Source organism: Mixophyes fleayi, chromosome 1 (assembly GCF_038048845.1).
Source record: "Mixophyes fleayi isolate aMixFle1 chromosome 1, aMixFle1.hap1, whole genome shotgun sequence".
NCBI lineage: Eukaryota > Metazoa > Chordata > Amphibia > Anura > Limnodynastidae > Mixophyes > Mixophyes fleayi.
The window spans coordinates 300,536,846-300,558,531 of NC_134402.1; the positions used below are offsets into that span (position 1 = coordinate 300,536,846).

The following is a 21,686-nucleotide window of genomic DNA, read 5'->3' on the forward strand; positions in this document are numbered from 1 at the left end:
TTACTCCTATTCTAAAAAAAACAAGATTCCAACCCAAACTCTCTATCAAATTACCGTCCCATCTCTCAGCTGCCGTGCCCCTCCAAGCTTCTAGAGAGACTTGCCTACACTCGCCTGACACGCTTTCTTTCCGCTAACAACCTGTTGGATCCTCTTCAGTCTGGCTTTCGTTCTCAACACTCCACAGAGACTTACGTTGACCAAGGTTGTCAATGATTTGATCACTGCTAAAACTGAACGCCATTACTCTCTCCTAATTCTCCTGGATCTCTCGGCTGCATTTGACACTGTTGACCACTCTCTTCTCCTACAAACACTGCAATCCCTAGGTCTTCAAGACACTGTTCTATCCTGGTTCTCATCCTACCTTTCTAATCGCTCGTTCACTGTTTTATATCTCTGGAGCCGCCTCTGCTTCGCTTCCCCTAGCAGTTGGAGTACCACAAGGCTCAGTGCTAGGTCCTCTGCTGTTCTCTATCTATACCGCTTCTCTTGGAAATCTAATAAGTTCCTTTGGCTTTCAGTATCATCTCTATGCGGATGATACCCAAATCTATCTATCCTCTCCTGATCTCTCGACATCTGTGTTGTCCCGTGTAACTGACTGTCTTTCTGCCATTTCATCTTGGATGTCCTCTCGCCAACTCAAACTTAATCTTTCTAAAACAGAGTTAATAATATTCCCACCCAGCAACAAGAGCATACCTGACATTTCTATCTCTGTTGATAACATGACCATAAATCCCACCCCACAAGCTCGCTGTCTAGGTGTAATCCTTGACTCACACCAATCCTTCGTTCCCCACATTGACTCTATATCTGCTACATACATCTAAAGAACATTTCCAGAATTCACACATATCTCACACAAGACACTGCAAAACCTTAATTCATGCACTCATCATCTCCCGCCTTGACTATTGCAATTCCCTCCTTACTGGTCTTCCCAAAAACAGACTCAAACCTCTACAATCTATTTTGCACGCTGCGGCAAAATTGATTTTCCTTGCAAATCGTTCTTCCTCTGTTGAATCACTCTGTATGTCTCTACACTGGCTGCCTGTTTTGTACCGAATCCAATATAAAATACTTTTACTAACCTACAAGGCCATCAACAAAGCTGCACCAACATACATCTCCTCTCTTGTCTCTAAATATCTCCCAACTCGGCAACTCCATTCGAAACAAGATCTGCGTCTCTCATCCACCCTCATTACATCCTCCCATTCCCGGTTACAGGACTTTTTTCGGGCTGCACCCACTCTATGGAATTCTCTCCCTCGCACAGTAAGACTCTCCTCTGGTCTACAAACTTTCAAGCCTTCTCTGAAAACCTACCTCTTCAGACAAGCTTATAATATTCCTCGGCCACCCTCTTAACCTCGCTACATTTAGCCTGTTACACAGTTTCACGCGGGACAGCTGCCCCCTGACCAACATTGTTGTGTGACGGTTCATTGAGCTTATGAGTCACTTTTGCCTTTGCAGTCTGGCTGGGCCAAAATGCAAAATGAACACTTAACCTCATGTGTCAATCTCCCATTGCCCCATAGATTGTAAGCTTGCGAGTAGGGCCTTCTCACCTCTTTGTCTGTTTTACCCAGTTTGTTTATTAGTTTATTATGTTTGTCCCCAATTGTAAAGCACTACGGAATGATGATGATGATGATGATTTAACTCTTTCAACAAACTCAATATAGCTAGACACAGATTGATCTTCTAGAGACAATTCTGAGGACTTTGAAGCACTTGCAAACAAGTAGGAGTACATCCACACACAAAGAAGCATTATAGAGGTATACATAACAATAGAGGCTCATGTAACTGGTCACTGTGGGACTTCATATGGATACTGGGAATGATTCATCAAGTCCTATCTGTAGGAGAGCCTGTCCTGGGATATCAGAAGAAGGCGTCCAATCCACTACAGTAAATCCCTCTTGTTGTTACATAAATTACACCGTGGACAGCATGTACTTCAATCACGTGAACGTCAGCCATGTTAGGAGATGTATGTAGCCGGTTTTATAGATTAAACAATAGCAGTGAAGCAGATATAGCTAAGTGATCAAATAGTCCCTCAAATTCTTCCCAACTGAACACTGAAATTCTTATCTTGAATTAGAGATATCATAAAAAAAAGTGCTCTAGATCAGAAGGTTACTAATGGTAAAGCATGACACAGTTCATTAATAAAGCTGAAACTCAGTGGGTGAAGGCAATAGTTACAACCTGCAAATCACTCTCTGATCTCTTAGCTCTAGTGCAAATCCAAAATAATAGTTACCCACTTTAAGTCTGCAGCTGACCAAATTTTAGAGGTCCAGATCCACAGCATTCATATATCAGTCTACCCTTACACATTTATCTGCTTACATTCTAAGAGGGCTCTATAGAATGGTCCAAAAGCCAATGCAGCCCATGGGGGCTGATCTTTTAGGGACATGATTTTTACCTTATGGGGATCTGATGTTTCCTTCTAATGATTCTGGTCTTTCTACAGAATATTTTATCTTTTTGGAGGTTTGGGGTTACAGCTTGTTGAGTGTAACCTTACAGAGGCACCAAAAATAGTGGATGACACCAAAAGAGTCGGATTTCTACTGTTAATATTCTCTAAAAGTTTCAAATAATATAATATGTTTATCACCAGTTAATATGGATGGAATAACTTGCCTTCTTTTTCATTATTTCAAATTATGCCACCTATATTGCTACCATTGTGTAGGTGATAAATATGGATATAATAAGTTAGCAGACTAATGGAAATTGTGAACTAATGATCTTAAGCCATTTTATATTTAAATACCTAATTACAGATGAAAGGATTTGGGACCTTACTCTTACGGTTGTGAAATATTGCGTTTTTGTATTGTCATGTTAGATCTGTGATATACTGTGATGTTTTTGAACAGGTGAGAATTATAGTAAAAACAAAGAGCCTCACAGATTGGTCAATACTTGGGTGGGTGTAGCTAGTCCTTGCCTGTACAACAATTACTTCCTTCAGCCCAGAAATGTATGCTATAAAAGTCAGATATGGGATAGTCACTTTATTTATGTTATGAATCGGTTCTTATTTTATATCAGGCCTGCCGTACTTATTTGTTACCAGAGGTGTTGCTGTTATGACTTTAAACATTTTGCCATTCACCTGCTTATAAATAAATAGTTAAATCTTTAACAAACAAGTTAGATATAAGACTATATAAAGCAGGGTGTTCTAACATAGGATTCAGTGACTGGCATTGAATCATTATGTACTATTAGGAAACTCCAACAATGAAAAATAGAGCATTGCAAAACTGACAGCACAGCAATGAATGTGAAAACGGAACATAATTTTAATAACTGCAAAACAGGTTTCAAAATAAACACACAGACTATGTATACTGATAAGACCATTCAAATTAAATGGAATGTATTGTAAAAACACCAGGCTATTTAGCCCTCCATTCAGTCTTTCTATATACTGACACTGGATTGTATATAGGTCATTTCTTTGCAATAAGATAAAATGCCAATTTAATTTAATTCCATATTATTATCTGGCTTATTACTTTTGTTAAAAAATGGGATATGAATAATGAGATAATATCTGTAGTTGTACTCTATGGCTCTGAGCTTATTTAAGTAAAGAACAGTTAATTATACATTAGACTTTGTCACACTGCCTTTTTGATGTTATATTTTTGGAAGTGAATGCCATAATGTCGGATAGTAATGAAAATAATAAATATTTAATAAGGAGTGCTGGATTTCAGGATTATTCTCAGTATATATTGTTGCGAGCTGCGGGACGCCGCGGCTCGCTTCCTCCTGCACCCTGTCAGTGTGCGCAGTTGTTAAATTATTTATTTAATTAATGAATACACTTACCTACTTCCAGAGATAGGAGGCACTATGAATATATTGCTACCTCCTGTGGATATGGGAGGAGTGTTCACCCTGGCCTGCTCATTGGCTGTCATTAGTATATAAGGCAGGGAGGGCTTAGCCTTCCTACTGAATACAGTGCTTGTGACACTAGTTGCTGACCAGCTACCCTGCACCTCCTAGATTCATATCTATCTGTGACCTGATTTCGCTTTTGTGACCTTAGCTTGTTTTCTGGACCCTGCTTGTTTGCCTGTGTCCTTTGACCTTTTGCCTGTTTCCTGGATTCTCTGTGTTTGCTACCTGTCCTGACCTTCGGTTTGTTTCTTGACCTTTCTGCTTGCTATGGACCCACAACCTAGGCCTGTCCCTGGTTGTTGCCTTTAGCATTCCGGTTTCCTACCCTGCGCTGCTGTTATCCTGATTGTCACTCACCGGACTGTGAGTGCCATTTCTCCTGTGTTCAGGAACCGTGTCCGTCCGCCATCCTGAGGGTCTGCGCATGTGCAGCCCTTATTAAACCTTCAGTACCTGTTGCTTTTAATTGATTGGATGATCAGGCAACCCTCCCTATTTAAACCACCTGTGATCATCACCTGGTTGCCTGATCTTGGAGTCTCATTCCCCATGAGCCTCTGAAGGTGTTCCTGTGTTTCCTCGTGTATTCAGCTCCAGCTAAATCCCGTCTACTACGTTTGTGGTTTCCAGACCACTTCAACTCTCCTGTGTTCATCGTGCCTGCACTCAGCTGATTCCTATCTGCTACTGCTGCCGGATTCCAGTCCGCCTCAACTCTCCTGTGTTCATCGTGCCTGCACTCAGCTGATTCCTATCTGCTACTGCTGCCGGATTCCTGTCCGCCTCAACTCTCCTGTGTTCATCGTGTCAGCTCTCCACTGATTCCTATCTGCTTCTACTACCGGATTCCAGACCGCCTCTACTCTCCCGTGTTCAGCGTGTCTTCCCTCCGCTGCCTCCGCTACTACTGCCGGATACCAGACAGCCTCAACTCTCCCGTGTTCATCATGTTTCCAGTTTTACTTACTACTGCTTCCTGAGTATTGCTCCGTTGATACTGGTTACCTGCCGTGCGCTGCACCAACCGGATTACCGCTTCCAACTTCCAGTGGTTTCTCCTCCTGCCGGCGTTCAGCCGTTCAGGTATCCCTGCACGTCTCACTGACAGCCTGCTCTCCTGAACCGCGGTATGCATACCTTCCATTGACTTTGCTTTTGTATTGCATATCCGTCTGGACTGTGTTGTGTTCATCTCCGGAGTCTTCTATCTACTGAAGCTATTGTGACTATTGACTTTGTGTTCTATTACCTGGATCGCTCTAGTGACTTTGTATACTTCAAGCAGCGCTTGTCAGTTATTATTGTATTGTGGATATCATCGTGGGATCAAGTTCCGTGTGCCCCGTGTATCCTCTGCATTACATTCATCTCCTCGTGCCCCTCCTTACATATATCTAGCAGTGGTACAACTTGCTGACGCAGACCACTGACTCTTGTTTCCCTGTGACACCAGTTTCTAGTATCCTCTCACATAAGCAGTGGTACAACTTGCCATACGCAGACCACTGACTTCCCCGTTACCTACTTGCTCCTGGAATCCATTCCTTCACTATAGACAGTGGTACAACTTGCTATACGCAGACCACTGACTCTCACTACCTCCTCGCTACTCCTGGACATTCCTCCTCACTATAGCAGTGGTACAACTTGCTGCATGCAGACCACTGACTCTCCTCACGTTTACTTGTCCATCTGGTTCCTCGTGTACATTCATCTACTCATTACCAGTTGCTGCTAGTTATAGACTTTCTTTGAGCATTCTCTCACCATCTGCTGATTCTCCTGTTCCGTTGTCACCCTGCTACCAGAGAACCATAGTACCAGCTATATTACTCTGGTAAGTCCATCATCTGGTGATATCCTGGGCAAAGACTCCTAGTGCCCGTGACACTGATAAGTTTCCACTGCCATAGAGTTTGGTCCTCTACTAGTCCGGTTCTGAAAACTCATCAGATAGCCGTGGTCCTAATATATATATATATATATATATATATATATATATATATATATATATTATATATACACATATATACATTGCTAAAGGTTCCCTTTAAAAAGACGGGTATTTGATGCTGATCCCCTTTTAGATAAGTTCAATGTAGTTGAGAAATACAGGACAAATAAACATCATGACAATTTTTTGGTTCAGCATAGAGATTAAATAAGACAGTCAATCTGTTAAATAGTAATTGTTCTCCACCCCCATAAAGGATGTTTGTCTGACATTGACAGTACAGTAAAAAGAAATTTAATACAAGGTGAAACACTGAATGTCCTTTCTAGAACAAAGTGGGAATGCTGAGATTGTTTTGTCTGGGTAAGTCTAGTCCATGCTATATTTGGCAGAGACTTGGATAGTACACGGACTGCTTTAAAAATGTTATAGATGCCTTCATAGTTATATTTAGAAAATGAGATAATTTCTTCGGTTGTATAGGCAGAGTTTGTAATACTGTGTTAGATACAGCTAGAAAATGACTGAAAGAAAGATGTATTCTTAAGATTCTTACTATATATAATCCAGATACAGGGAGTGATGTTGGTAGGAGATTGAAAGCTTATGTTTAATCTTTTGAATGTTTAAAGGAGCACATAGTCGAAATGAGAAGTTGATTCATATAACAGTCACAAACATTTATGTAAAATGTTTTTTAAATTTATTAAAATAAACATATATGACAATACTTTGATTATAGGATAACACAGTGGCACACTGGTTAATATTGCTGTGTCACTACACTACAGTTTATATTCTGACCGTGGCACTTTCTGTGTGGAGTTTGTATGTTCATCCCATGTTTTCCATGCATTCCTCCGGGTGCTCCAGTTTTCACCCATACTCCAAACACAGACTGGTAGGTTAAAGGTATGTATGACAGAGAATAAGATTGCAGGCTCCACTGGGGCAGTCATGGCTGTGAATGATTAAACATTCTCTGTGCTGCATAATATGTTAGCGCTAGTGGTTGTAATGGGGGTTATATGGTGGTATACCATACCGCCACGTCTATTACTGCCTTCATTAGAAATCTACAAAATTCCATTCACTTACATTTTTGATACCGTCACTTCTAAATTTCTACTTCAAGCACTGGTTAGTGCTATATAAATAAAGGTTAATAAGGTTAAGAATAACTTTTAAAAACTTTTATTCCTGTGTTTTCATATGAGCAAGATCATTCATGTCTGTAGGTAGGTGGCCCCTCTCTGCTAATTACAAGCAATCCCCAGCATTGAAAAATGAAGAGGCTCCTCAACAATACCACCTCTCTAGGGTCCCTGGGTAGCAGATGCATGAAAAGTGGTGGGTAAAAAAATTTGCATTTTCCACCCACCCTTTTGAATGGGAGGATTTTTTTGTAGTTTTCAATAGCTTCAATTATAATACACTGTTGGATCTTGAGCACCGACTGGCATGAATAAAACAAAGGTTGAACTTTCTGCCCTAATAAAGCTTATTTGCAAAAAATAATGAATGTTTTGGTGTGTTTTTCTAAATTAATATTTATTATTATTATTATTATTATTATTATTATTATTATTTTCTACAATATGCTAAGGAAACCTGTGTCTCTCCAGCTCTTGCGATATAGCGAGACTCCTTGAGCTGGTGTGGAGTAGAGCTAGTGTGGAATAGAGCTAGTGTGGAATTCCATGTCCTAGCATGAATATGCTTGGACTTATAGCTCCACAACAATGTTAGAGCAACATTCCTAAGCCTACCTGTCCCATAATGTCATGGGACATATGTAGGATCCTGGTGTTGATGGGAGCTGGGAACCATTAGTGTTTCCCATCCCTGACCCATCCCCACCACAAATACTCTGGCTCCCAACACTCACACTATTTATTTATTTTATTATTTTTAAATATTTTATTTCAGATTTTAATATAGTCATGCAAAAAGCAGGATTTTATGTAAAAGACTAGTTTGGCTTCCAAGTAAAATAATACATGTTTTTGTTGTTCATATAAAGAATCCGACTTTACACTGATGCAAGGTTGTTTATTTGAATAACATTTAATTTATCAGGTCTTCTTCACCAATGAGCGATAGATGCTGTCCTAGTAATGCTGCATCCCTGTAGTGTACGTTGATTTATGTGCTCCTGATATTTTATCATACACAAGGCCCTGGCATGTGGGCTTCCAGAGATCATGTTATCAGCTTACAAATATAGAATATTAGTACATCTAAAAGGCAAGTCACGCTGTGAGGTTTGACCTGGTTGACTGTGAGCTATGCTTCAGATATTGCATCTGCTGCTGTAAACAAGAGAGCCGGCTATCTGCAGCGTGCAGTGTATGGAGAAGAACCCATAGTTTGAACTCGTGGGTTGTATTGTGCATTGTAAGTGAGCACTGTGTGTATATTGTTTGTTATTAGAAGCTGGTTATTTGTAAAGGTTAAATAGACTTAAAAATGGATTACTCACGACTTTGCTTAAAGTTCAGGTTTGTTATGCCAGCCAGATAGATGATCATATTTCCTTGCTTTGGTTTTCCGTCATCTGATTATTGCAAGTTATATGTAGATTTATTGTATGTATTGCTTTATTGTCTTTCATCAACATACATCTTATTGAGTAATTCCCAAAAAAGGTTTAATTACCTAAATGATTTCAATATTAATGTGTTCTAGTTCACCTAACATCTGTTCTTGCACACAAAATAAAATGTTCAGCTGACCTTGCTATAGTATATTTAAATAATAATCCCTTATGCGTAGCTGCTCGGTACAGCATATTTAGTCATGGTTAGAATGACAGCTGTTTGGACAAATAGAAGAATAATAGCAAAGCTGACTATTCTACCATGGCACACACTTCTATGTTATACTTTTATATTCACGCTTTTTTTTCTGCGCTGTCTGACCTTCTGTTCGCCAATCATTTAAGTAGAAGATTATGCCAATATTATAAAAATTTAAATGTTTTATGAAAAAACTGGCAAGGGTGTCTGATTATAATTTGGATGCAGTATCGTAAAACTGTGTACCATTGTATAAATAATTTACACATAGAGACTTGTTTCTATTGGCCCTTTGGGCCTTTTGGAGAGTCTATTAGTTAGTGGTAAAGGTACAGGTGGCTAAAGCCAATGTGTGTTATATCAAAAGACAATGACAATTAATAACTCTGCATAGATGACATGAAGTCTTTGGTAAAAAAAAAAAGGATAAATGGAGGAGGAAGAATAATAAAGCAATGTATTTAGTTGGAGTAAAGCAAGCAAAAACAATTAAAGCTGATTAAAAAAGTTGCCTGAAAATTGTTTTAAGACTTTTTCTAATGTATTTAAGTAACTAAATATTGTGTTTGATAATTAGTTTGTTCATCGAATAACAGTGCTATAATGCATATTGCATTGTGCATGGTTTATAGCAAATGTTTTTGTATGATATGAAATAACAATTGTTATTATCATTATTATTATTACCATGACATTGGTATTAACATTATTACCATCTCACTCTTACCTTGACACACTCCAATGCTGATTTTGCTCCCTCCACTCCACCAAAACAGCTCTCACTAATGAGCATCTCTTCTACCTTCTTATCCTTTCATCCTTTCAACCTCTCTGTTGCCTTTGAAACTGTTGACCGCTCCCTCCTTTTTCAAACTCTCAAATCTATTGGCCTTTGTAACACTATCTTCTTCTGGTTTCCTCTTACCTTTCCAACCACTCTTTTCTAGTCTCTACATCCGATCCACCTAACTTGGAGTTCCCCAAGAGTCTTGGCCCCTGCTTTTCTCCCTCTACACCTCCTCCCATGGTGACCTCAGCAGATCCTTTGGCCTCCAGTACCACCTGTATGCTGATGACACCCAAATCTATATTTCCTCCCCTGACCTCTCTCTTTGCCTTATGTCCTGTACATCCTGCTGCCTCTCAGCCATCTCATCTTGGATGTCCCAGCACTTTCTTAAACTCAATATTTTCAAGACTGAAATAATAGTGTCGTCCCCCTTCCAGGGCTCATTCAAAATAAATATTATTAAAAAAATGTTAGTGTGACCCCTTAAATCCTCAACCAGCCCCTGGACTAAACAGTTTTAGTTGGTTTCCTTTACAACAATAAGTCCTGCTGCTTGTCTGAATGTGCAAACTTCGGCTCTTCCACAAATATAGCAATTTTACACCCTAACCGCCCCCCCCATGCTGAAATTGTATATAAGTATATGTCCGAGACTTTCACAAATCAAGCTGTATGTCAGGTTGCATTTGTGCTACTGACCTGCCATTTTGCACTTTGTACCTGTAAAATACCTTTGCTGTGTATAACAATTAATAGTATGTTATGTTTTGTTTTGATTTATGTCATTTGGTTTCATTTATTGTTCCACAATAATCCACACAATGGGGGCAATTTACTGAAACAATCCATGAATTAGAAATACAATACTGTAGTTCGTCCTTTCTATGCTCAGGATGATAATACGTTTCCACCATCCCTTCTGTTTACTCATTGCATATTTTTAACAGTAAGGTACACTTTTCATTTTGTAGCCTCTCGCTCACTAGGCTGAGAGGTGGTGTATATACAACCAGTTGATTCTACTGTTTACCATCACCTCATTGCATAAAACCTCATCTTAATATTTAGCTTAAGCTGCAACAAAAAAAAATAGTTTTCTGTTAAATGGAAATGATATCAATTTAAATGTTTCTTTCGTAATATCAAATATAATTAAATGTTGCAAGTGATTAAATGCATGGACAATTGATTATTAAGTCCTTTTTTAATAAGGAATCCTGATAAACAGATTTAACTACTGCCTGCAACTTTCACATTCACGTTCCTTTTGTTAATGACCTTAACTCTGATCATTTTTTGTCGCAGCTACCTATCTCAGCTACTTTTGATTAAGCTTTTTTGTAGTTAGCTACTTTATTCTGAACTATTACGTAATTTTATGATCTGTCTAAAAAAATGGTGTCTGCGGGGAGTGGTCCCCCTAGTGAATGTTGTGAATAGTAATGAAATACAGTCACTGCACTATATCACAGTCTTCAAAACTCTAATGTAAGTCCCCCTCTAAAAAGGAATCCAAATTTGACCAAATCAGTTTACTCAATTTTAGATAGTAGGAGATGAGGTAGGCAAAAGCAGCACATCTACCAATTCCCTCATTAAGGGTTATTTACGAAATTGCAATTGCATTTTGCGACTTCATGTGCCTATTTTTGGTGAAATGTACCCATTTTGGTCACAGAACACATGGATTTGTGGGCCAGGTGGTATTTCATGCTGGGGTGAACAATGTTGTACCTGCTCAGGGGTGAGCTGCTTAGATTGGGGGAGGGGGGCACATTCCATGTACAGTCTAGACTTATGACTTGGCCAATGCATTCACATCCTAACATGTTTTTATTGCAGGTCGGGATTATTTGAATTATATACAGCCAGGGAAAAGGTGCATGTAGAAGGCACTTTTTTTTTTTCAGGAGAGCACACAGTATGTCCTTTGCACCTACCAGGTACACTTTGTATGGCAAAGTGTATTTTTAGGCATGCTTCAAGTAATGCAATAAAATATTCAAAAATATATTAGTGACAAATGCAGTAAAGGCAGTCCCAATTTTCTCTCATTCTCATGATAAACTGAGCAGTATTTTAAAGAAAAATGTAAAAGTTGAATCTACTGAATGGGTTTATACTTAAGTGGTAGTAGATTGGATTTGATGTATATGTAAAGTGATGTTTTTAATCTTTGAGTCATGCATATTTTTCGGTTGAACTGCAAAAAAAATAAAAATAAGTGTTTCCCCAAGGGCCGGTTCATGGACCATGATGTAAACATAAACCTTAAAATTCACTTGGTGACACACATGCACAAAAATTACATATAGGGTATAGACATACAAATAAATACCTATTTACATAGTTAATATGGTTGAAAAAGGACTATACTTAGTTATTTCATTAATTATGTTGGTCTCCAGGAAGGCAGAACCAAATCCCCAGTATGATAGGTCCTTCCTGTCCCCAAATATGACACAGATAAATTCCTTGACTCAACATTCCCCATAATATCCTTTACTAATTATTAGAGATGCTCAGGCTCGGTTCCTCTGAAACCGAACACACGCGAACTTAGGGGATCCGAGTACCAAGCCAAGTCGGCTCTGTACTTTCGCGCTTTTTCGGATTCGAAAACGAGGCAAAACGTCATTGTGATGTCGTTGGATCTCGAATCTCACGAGTTTTGGAATCTATAAATACCGCCCTCCACGGCGATCTAGCATTTGAGAGAGGGACACAGAAGGGGTAGCATAGAGTGTAGAGCAGTTGGGCAGGCAAAGTTAGAGAAAGTTAGAGAATTGAAAGAGGAGGATGGTAGCAGTGTTAAACAAAGTAATCAGTGACATTCAGGAGAGCTCCATAGCTCCAGTGTTAAATCTCATTGCAGAAAAATACAAATAATAGTGCTTACAGGGTTGATGTAATTCTGCAGTCCAATTCTACTGTGTTATATAGGTAACACACAAAAAGGAGAGCTGCGTTGGTAATACTCATTGCATAAAAATAAAAAAACTAGTGCTGTCAGGGTTGGTGTAATTCTGCAGTAAAATTCTACAGTGTTATATAGGTAATACAAAAAGGAGAGCTGCGTTGCTGCCGTGTGTTTGAGTCATTTCTCTGTCGCTTACCATCCAGCCAGATCGCTGCAGTATTTGTCCAAAAGTGTATGAAAATAATATTGTGACCTGTGAGGTGGTCAAAACTGACTGCAAATGACTTGAAATTAGTGTTATTGAGGTTAATAATAATGTAGGATCAAAAAAGAACAAAATTGTGTTATTTTAGCAAAAAAAAAAATACAGATCCAAAACCAAAACACACAAGGGTGGTTTTGCCAAAACCAAAGCCAAAACACAAAGCTAATCCAGATCCAAAACCAAAACCAAAACCACTTCACAGGGGTCAGTGAACATCTCTACTAATTATAGCTACATATACCTTTGCAATCCAACTTTTTTAAATTATGGAACTAATTTTGCTTTCACCGCCTTATGTGGTGAGGAACTCCACAGCTTAACCAACCTTACAATAAAGAACCCCATCTGATACTTGCGGTGAAGCCATATTTCTTCCTCTCTCAATTTATTGCCCCTTATCTATGGTCTTTGATACAAAATGATTGTTAGACAAATCTTTGTATTGAAAACACTGCAGGGTTTAATGGCGTCTTACTAATGAACAATGACCATTATGATAATAATTAGATCACGTCTGAGGTGTCTTTTTTTTCCAAAGTGAATGCAGTTTTTCCAACCTATCTTTATAATTTAGCCTTCCTTCTTTCATTTTCATTTGAGGTCACTGCCCTATTTGCTATTTTGTCTGCATTTTTATTTAGCAAGTTATAATCCTGTCCTTTGCCAATAACCTTACATAGCTTAGCGTCACCAGCAAGAATCAACACTTTACTTTCTAGGATATCTATTAGGTCATTGTCATGTGCAAGCTAATTTTTAGGCATAAATCTGCAAATATGTGTTTGTGAATTAATTCCTAGAAATAGTGTGACATGGCTCTCAGAGAAGCTGTTTAGATCAATGGGTTTTGTTTATGTTAAACTATCCAGAGGGGGCTGGTATATATAAATATCATACCATTTTCTCCAATATCATACTTACCAGAAGCATGTGTGGTATGCAGATGAAGGGAAACTTATGACATGTTGTGTGGAGGTAAAATCATGTTTGTAAGTCATACTGGTGAAAAGTTAGGACAGAGGGACAAAAACCTGATTTAAAGGTGTTTCTACAGCAGAATCATAAAACCATAAATTGCATTCTACAGTCTGTTGGTTCTGACCTCACAGGAAGGGGGGCTGTGGGCCCTGCAGCTTGGTTTTAAAACTGTAGTGTAAATGTAAGTTGGTTGGTCACTCTTTGGAAGTCAGTTTCAGATTGAAGAGGGTCCCATTTTTCCTGCTTCTCCCAGCACCAGAAACTTGATTATAAGTGAGGTATCAAGTCTGTGTTTTATCCTTTTTTTTTTTTATAAGAAACAATTGCGTTATATTTGTATGACTTTTTATTAACTGTTTTATCTTAAGCATTGTGGATGTATTTTCCATATTAAATTGTACTTAATAAGTTCAAGGGCTAGATTTACTAAGCTACGAGTTTGAAAAAGTGGGGATGTTGCCTATAGCAACCAATCAGATTCTAGCTGTCATTTTTTAGAAGGTACTAAATAAATGAAAGCTAGAATCTGATTGGTTGCTATAGGCAACATCCCCACTTTTTCAAACCTGCAGCTTAGTAAATCTAGCCCCAAGTCTCTGTGTTATTACGAATTCATGCGACAGTTTGGCTGAGACGCTACATAATTGAAATGGGGAGAACATTGTGATTTATGTGAACTCTGATTAAAGGAAATTGTGCTAGATTAATGCTAGGGAGAACCAAAGGCTTCCTAAATAAGAGTATCAGATCTTGTCAGCAAAAACCTTGGTGGTGGCATAGTTAGTACCGCAAAACTAGTGTGTGGCATAGATAAGGAAGGATTTAATCATTTTAGACAGACCAGGCGGTTGTTTTTTGGGTTAACCCTGTGTCACACTCGCATCACGCAGGCTCAGGTGAGTGCTGTTCGTGACAGTCATTAATAAAATCATTAAAAAGGACATGGCTCAATATTTATCCCTGTGGTACACCACTAATAGATTTAGTATGAATATTTACCATTTATTTTATCCTTTAATCTTTTACTTTTCTCTCCCATGAACATATAATCCTAAAGTGTCAGCTAGACTTACAATAATCTCTGCAACTTGCAAACATATCTGTTTACCAATCTACAATATATAAAACACTGAACAAGAATGATGCTCGTGGGTGGACACCACTGAAAAATGGTGGTCCAAAAAATATTCCTGCTCATCTGAAGTTTGCTAAAGAGCATCTGTATATTCCCCAGTGCTACTGGCAAAATGTTCTGTGGACAGATTAAATGAAAGTTGAGTCGTTTGGAAGGAACACACAGCATTATGTGTGGAGAAAAAAGGCAAAGCACACCAGCATCAAAACCTCATCCCAACTGTAAAGTATGGTGGACGAAGGATCAGGGTTTGGGGCTGCTTTAGGGCTTGGAGTACTTGCTCTCATTGATGTAAATGAAGACATTTTGCATCCACATCATCCAAATGCACTTCCTATTCCTGGCTTCCATCCAGGCAAGCATCAGTTAAACTACTATATCATAGTTGTCTTCCAACACCATTTATTCTACGTTACCTATTTTGTTTGGAAAACTGCTGCCATTTTTACTATGCATTTGATATTTTCACTGTTACTTTAAAATTTACATACCCCCTTATCACTACTTTAAAGCCATTCTGTGAAATATCTCCATCCTTCTAACCATCTTCACCACCCTTATCACCACTTTTACACCCTCTTCTAAAATGTCACCATCCATCTAACTATCTTCTCATCAAGCACAGCTGCACCTACATACTCACTAATGTACAACATTGAGCTGAGACAAATCAATCCAGTTCTTAAAAAAACTCCCCCAAATTTTTTTTTCCTTCACCTTCTCAGTGATATATTTATCTCCCTAATCTCCCCCAAAATACCTTTGAGATCCTTACTTAGAGTTTACAGCCTAATTTCCTGAACTTGTTCGAGGACCATCCATTTACCCATATACTTTGTCATTGGTAACAAAATGTACTATGACTACCAGCCCCCCCCCCCTTCCCCGCCCCATCACCACCACCAAATTATTGACCAGATCCACAATATTATATGTCTGAGCACAAAATATCAAATCAATATCAAACTAATTTCAACAAAATGACTCAGTCAGGTGAACATATCTAATGTTCTTATACACATACACAAGCAAACATCGGATGATAAGGCTTGGCTCTAAGTTGCCATACTGCTGGATCACAATGAGTGATATCTGTGGAAACATTATGTTGGGCATCTGAGTCAGGGCTGGCATTTGGGATTTGGGAAAATAGGGCAGTTTTTTATGAAAACATATCACATTAATAACATAATTAACCACTGATCTGAGCATGACCAATACCCTTGTGTTATAAATTCCCTTGGTAGCTTACAATATAAAATTTCACTGATCTGGATTATAAAATGGCTGCTGATCTGTTTCCTGTCCAACTACCCCCTTGCACCTTGAGAACAGGAAGCCTGAAGCAATTGGAACTGAATTGAATTCTTAGAAGGTGCTAAAAGAGGGAGTTGCTCCTCGTTAACTGGGATTGAGTGCTGAACTAACCAGTTAGAGCAACTATTGTTTCCCTCTGGACTTTACTAGACTCCTGGGCACCAGCTCAGTAAGGGGGAATACAACATGGGTCTGAACACTCATCCCATTCAATTCCAATCCCTGCCAAGCTCACAGCGAATCACATGACTCTTAACCTTAGGATGAATGACCTTGTATGGGTGGAAATTTTGGATCTGTTAAAAGTACCATGCAAGGGAAATTCTGTGTGTTTGGGATTAATTTGAGCTTGGTGATAGAGATTTATTTCTTTCCAGCTTCATCATGATTCTATCCTGTGATCCTGTGTGAACCTGTACTGCGAACCTGCTGTTGTTTTAAACTTGCAGTGGACATTCTGCCTTAGAGAAAACTTCACTACATCTGGAGCTGCTCATGAGTCTGTCCTCCTGGTGTATCTGAAGGAGCAGTGTGGCTGGGGTTGAGATTCCCACCATGCTGGTGGAGAGCTTGTGACGGAGCTATTGGGACCAATAAGGGCAAGACAGGATTCACAACTATGTCAGGAGATTCATATCTACAGCTTGGCTGGGGAAATTATATCTTACAGTACAGCTGGGAAACGCATATATATAGCGGATACCAGGAAAGCATATTTGCAACTTGACCGTGAGGAAAGCGTATTCATAGCTTCGGCGGGAGAAACAAATTTGCAGCCTGGCCAGAAGGAAATGATCTGGTCTTCAAGCACCAGAACTTTACACCAACAGTCAAAGTATAGGAACTACAGCTTGGCCTGGGAACTGTATAACTTGATATGGCTAGGTAATTTCTATTGCAGATTATATTATTATTATTATTATTATTATTATTATTATTAACTCTGGGATACTCTGGTGACTCTTGTGAGATTTGGTGACATTCTGATATTTTATTTGTGTTTTAGCCATTGTTTTTACAATTGTGTTTTTGCATTTCTGTAATAAATATACTGTTGTATCTTCCATCTCTTCTTGTCTGTGTGATCTAAGAACCCATAGATACCAGGGTCAAGCTTTGAATCACTTTTTTAATGGCTCAACACATCTGGGGGTAAATGTATCAAGCTGAGAGATTTCCGGAGGGTTTGAAAAACCAATCAGATTTTCTAGCTTTCATTTAGTACATTCTACAAAATGAAAGCTAGAATCTGAATGGTTGCTATAGGCAACATCTCCACTTTTCAAACCCACCAGGAAAACTCTCATCTTGATACATTTACCCCCTGCTCTTTGAGCTATGTAAAGGAAGGGGCAAAGTAAAAAAAAATGAAAATGTAATAAAAGGAGTTCTGTGCATTGTGAGGGTATTAAGTGAAATGATTTTAAAATTAGAAAATTTGACAGAATTTTAAGAATTTTAGAACTAGTTAAAAAAATAGAAAAGTCGTAAAGGATTGAACATGTTTAAGTCAGTTAATCCCCAAAAACACAAATTTTAATGCAAATGCTGGATACAACCCTTAAACAGCGAATCTCAAACCCACTCACTGAACCTTGAATGTGATTGGCCAACACAAAATGCGAATGATGAACTCAAGTCACAAATTTCAAATTGCAAGTTGGAATGCGGTTCCATAGTCATTTTTACTGTGAACATGTTCAGGGGTTGTCAAACCGGTAAATTTCAATTGAATTTCAATTTGGTTAGAAATTTTCAACCACCTCTGTAATAGAGCAATAGACAATGTTATAATGGATTAACATCCGAATGTACAACTTATTGAATTTTTCCAGGATGAGTTACATGAGCTAAGGGTCCATACTGGTTCCACTTGGGGACAAGGAATACAATCATTAGACTGTAAATAAATAGACTAGCGATGACAGTTCCTTTTTTCATTGTTATTACCAGGGTATTGCAAAAGCAACAGGAGCTATTGGACTACACTTAAGAATTGTCAAACATCATAAACTAGTGACTACCCTGCTTTGATTCCTAATATTGAATGGGTTTGCTGCACATAAAATATATGTTTTAAAACATTGGCGCACCCGGGACGTAAGTGTATGTGACATATGTCTGGTGTAAACCAGGTGCATATGTGCTAGGTATATGTGCTATAGTGTATGTGTATAGTGTATAGTGTATGTGATAGATATGTCCAGGTGCTGACCTGCACGCAACTTACGTCTCAGCAAAGGGCCATAAATATGCAATTTTAATATGCAGGTGTTTTGATCAGAAATGATGTCCTCTTTGTGACCATCTCTGCATCAGGCCCATTATGTTCTACAATAAAAGGGGCTACCAGAAGTTAATACCACAACAATCTATGGTGGCTGACCTACTGTTGTTACAGATGCACAATTACAAATAGCTATTCATGTTAATGGTTTTCCATTCAAAATTTGACATTTGGTCTTTAACAATATATATAATCTAATCCTGGCTGTTTATCAGTGGATAAAACGCTAGAGATGGTTCTGAAGTAAGTATGCACATTAATGTAGGAATGGGAAATCACAAAACAAATCTCAGTCCCACTTAAAATTCTACATTTAAAGTGTTTTATATATTTTTTTCTACATCTACAGACCTAATAACAAGTGTAAAATTAAAAGCGTGTTCTAGCAACGTTAATTAAATACTCCAACATTCAGCTGAAGTACCAGGGACACAACTTCTTATTAGCATTGCCATGCTTCCTTTCAAGATTGCTAATGGAAAATCAATTAGAGCAAATTCATTTGTTTGCACTTCATGGAGGCATCATTACTAGTGATTAGGATTATAATGACACAGTAACAAGTAATTGTAATCAGGTATCCTCAATGGCAACTGGATCAGACAGAACCGGCGTTTTACTATCCATTACAAGCAAAAAAGAAAGACTATTTATTATTTACAATTTTCTAACAGTAATTAGCAAAGATCTAAGATAGAGGATACATAGAATGTGGGAGATAATCTACATTATAAAAAGAACTGTTACTAAAAGAATGCATTTATTAACAAATGTAAGTTTGTATCTGAACAGTTTTATGTTGGATGTGTATTATGGGCATTTAACAAGCTTTACAAAAAGTTGAACGTATTTCTATCAGAAGCTTAATGCAATTGAAATCTTGCAAGACATACTTTCTAAATAAAATCCCTCATCCAGCCTTATTTATTCATGATGCATTATTTTCATGAACAGCAGTGAGATTAGTCTCTTGCTTTCAGAGCTTGTCTTGTTAATATATGATTCCTTGGTTAATTGCAAAAGTGAATTGAACGATAATAAAAAAAACATTAATGAAAGGTCATTCACGTCAGAATTTCCAATGGGTGTATATCTTTATTTACACAGTGTCAGTAATAAAGTTCTTTAGATAAAAGTACTAGGCACAACCATGTTTAAAGAAATAGTATTTTTAAAGGGCTTGTACATTAATCTTCTATGCAAATGCTTAATGCTTTTTGAATTGGTGGCAGTGGTTTGAAAATGGGAGGTGGCACTCTTTGCTGTAGAGGGCAGCATTTGACTGATTGTGAACAATTCTTTTAAAATTATATTCTGTAGTGTAAAGCCTGATGACTGATTATTAATGACATAATTCAAAAGTCCATGATAGAACCTATATTTATATTGGCAGCTGTATAAGTTATACCATCTTTGGAAACTCCACATACTATTGCTACATGGTTTGCAACAATATGAAACATTTTCTAGCACAGAAAAAAAAATTGTCCTGCTTATATGTAATGGTGGAGATTGTCTGTGGGATTAGAGAGAAAGATTAATCATTGTCACAAAGTTGTCAACCCTTTTTGGATTATTACTATTATTATTATATACGTTGTACATAATACCAACATATTTCACAACTATTTACAATCAGGGAATAGTGGTTACCAATACAGATTAAACAGGAAATTTGATATGCATCCCTGAAGAAATGTGATTTCCGGACACACTTAAAACTTTGAAGGTTGCAGGCTAGTCTAATTGGATGAAACAGTGGGAAGGTGGTGATAAAGGAGGATGATAGGCATCAGGGGCAAATGCAGGATTTGAGGAGGGGGGTTTCCAAAATGCGTGGCTAATTTTAGACAGTGCTAGGTAGCTCTCCAACTCTTCCAATCCCCCTGTAAATACACGAGCAATGCTGCGTGCATTACTGTTAGGTGAATGCAGCGCCCCCTTCATGAGCAGAGCAGTGTGAAGTGGGACAATCATTCCAACTGTCCCTGTATTCAGGACAATGTCCTGACTGAGTGGGTCAGTCTCCAAACTCAGGACTGCCCCACCAGAATCAGGACAGTTAGCAGACTGTCCTGCTCTCTCCTACCTGTTCTTTCTGCTTTCAATACTTGTTGCTGCTGCTCATGTCCTAAGTTCAGTTGTGCTTGACTGGATCCTAGAATGTTGGTTCCCTGTTTGGAAATAGAATAGGTACATGAGATATAAAATTAACAGCAATGAGTGAACACAGTAGGCCTCTATGCAGTCCAACATTAAATGAAAACAACTCATGTTTATTATTAGTGCCCCTTTCTTGTAACCAGTCCAACTGTAAAATAATTTTATTCACCTTTAATAAAAAGACTTATTTCCCCCAAACAACCCCAACATTAAATTAATAGTAATCACATTTATTAAATAAACCTATTTCCTACCATACATTAAATAACTTGCATTCACTTTTAAGAAATAGCAATCCTTTTTCCAAAACTCTACCACACATTTAATTAATAGCGCCCAAACCACCCCAAAATTAAATTAATCAACCCACCCTACATTAATAAGTCTGCACCAACCCCACTATTATACTAAATTGCCCCACCATCACCCCACAAACAAAATAACACCCATTAATTAGCCACTACCTACCTGACACATTACATTGCACAAGCCCCCCGTGCCATCACACACACTACATTACCACAAGTCCCTTGTGCCATAACACACACTACATTTCCACAAGCCCTCTGTGCCATCACACACACTACATTGCCGCAAGCCCCCTGTGCCATAACACACAGTACACTCCCACAAGACCCTTGTGCCATCACACACACTACATTGCCACAAGCCTCCTGTGCCATCACACATACACTAGATTGCCACAAGCCCCGTGCCATCACACACACTACATTACCACAAGCTCCGTGCCATCACACACACTGTATTGCCACAAACCCCCTGTGCCATCACACACACACTGCATTGCCACAAGCCCCCTGTGCCATCACACACACTACATTGTCACAAGCCCCTTGTGCCATCACACACGCACTACATTGCCACAAGCCCAGTGCCACCACACACACACACACACTACATTGCCACAAGCTCCTTGCCATCACACACACACTGCATTGCCACAAACCCCCTGTGCCATCACACACACACTACATTGTCACAAGCCCCAGGTGCCATCACACACACTACATTGTCACAAGCCCCTTGTGCCATCACACACATTACAATGCCACAAGCCCCCTGTGCCATCACACACATTACACTGCCACAAGCCCCCTGTGCCAT

General features: G+C 38.6%; 1 protein-coding gene across 1 annotated transcript in view; it reads left to right on the forward strand.

The window, feature by feature from the left end:
- Positions 1 to 8,203: 8,203 nt before the first annotated feature.
- Positions 8,204 to 21,686, forward strand: part of LRRC2 (leucine rich repeat containing 2) — a 224,824-nt gene continuing 211,341 nt past the window's right edge. Inside the window, exon 1 of the mRNA XM_075191913.1 lies at positions 8,204 to 8,305. The gene's annotated coding sequence lies outside the window, so the exon portion shown is untranslated. The remainder of the gene's footprint in view (positions 8,306 to 21,686) is intronic.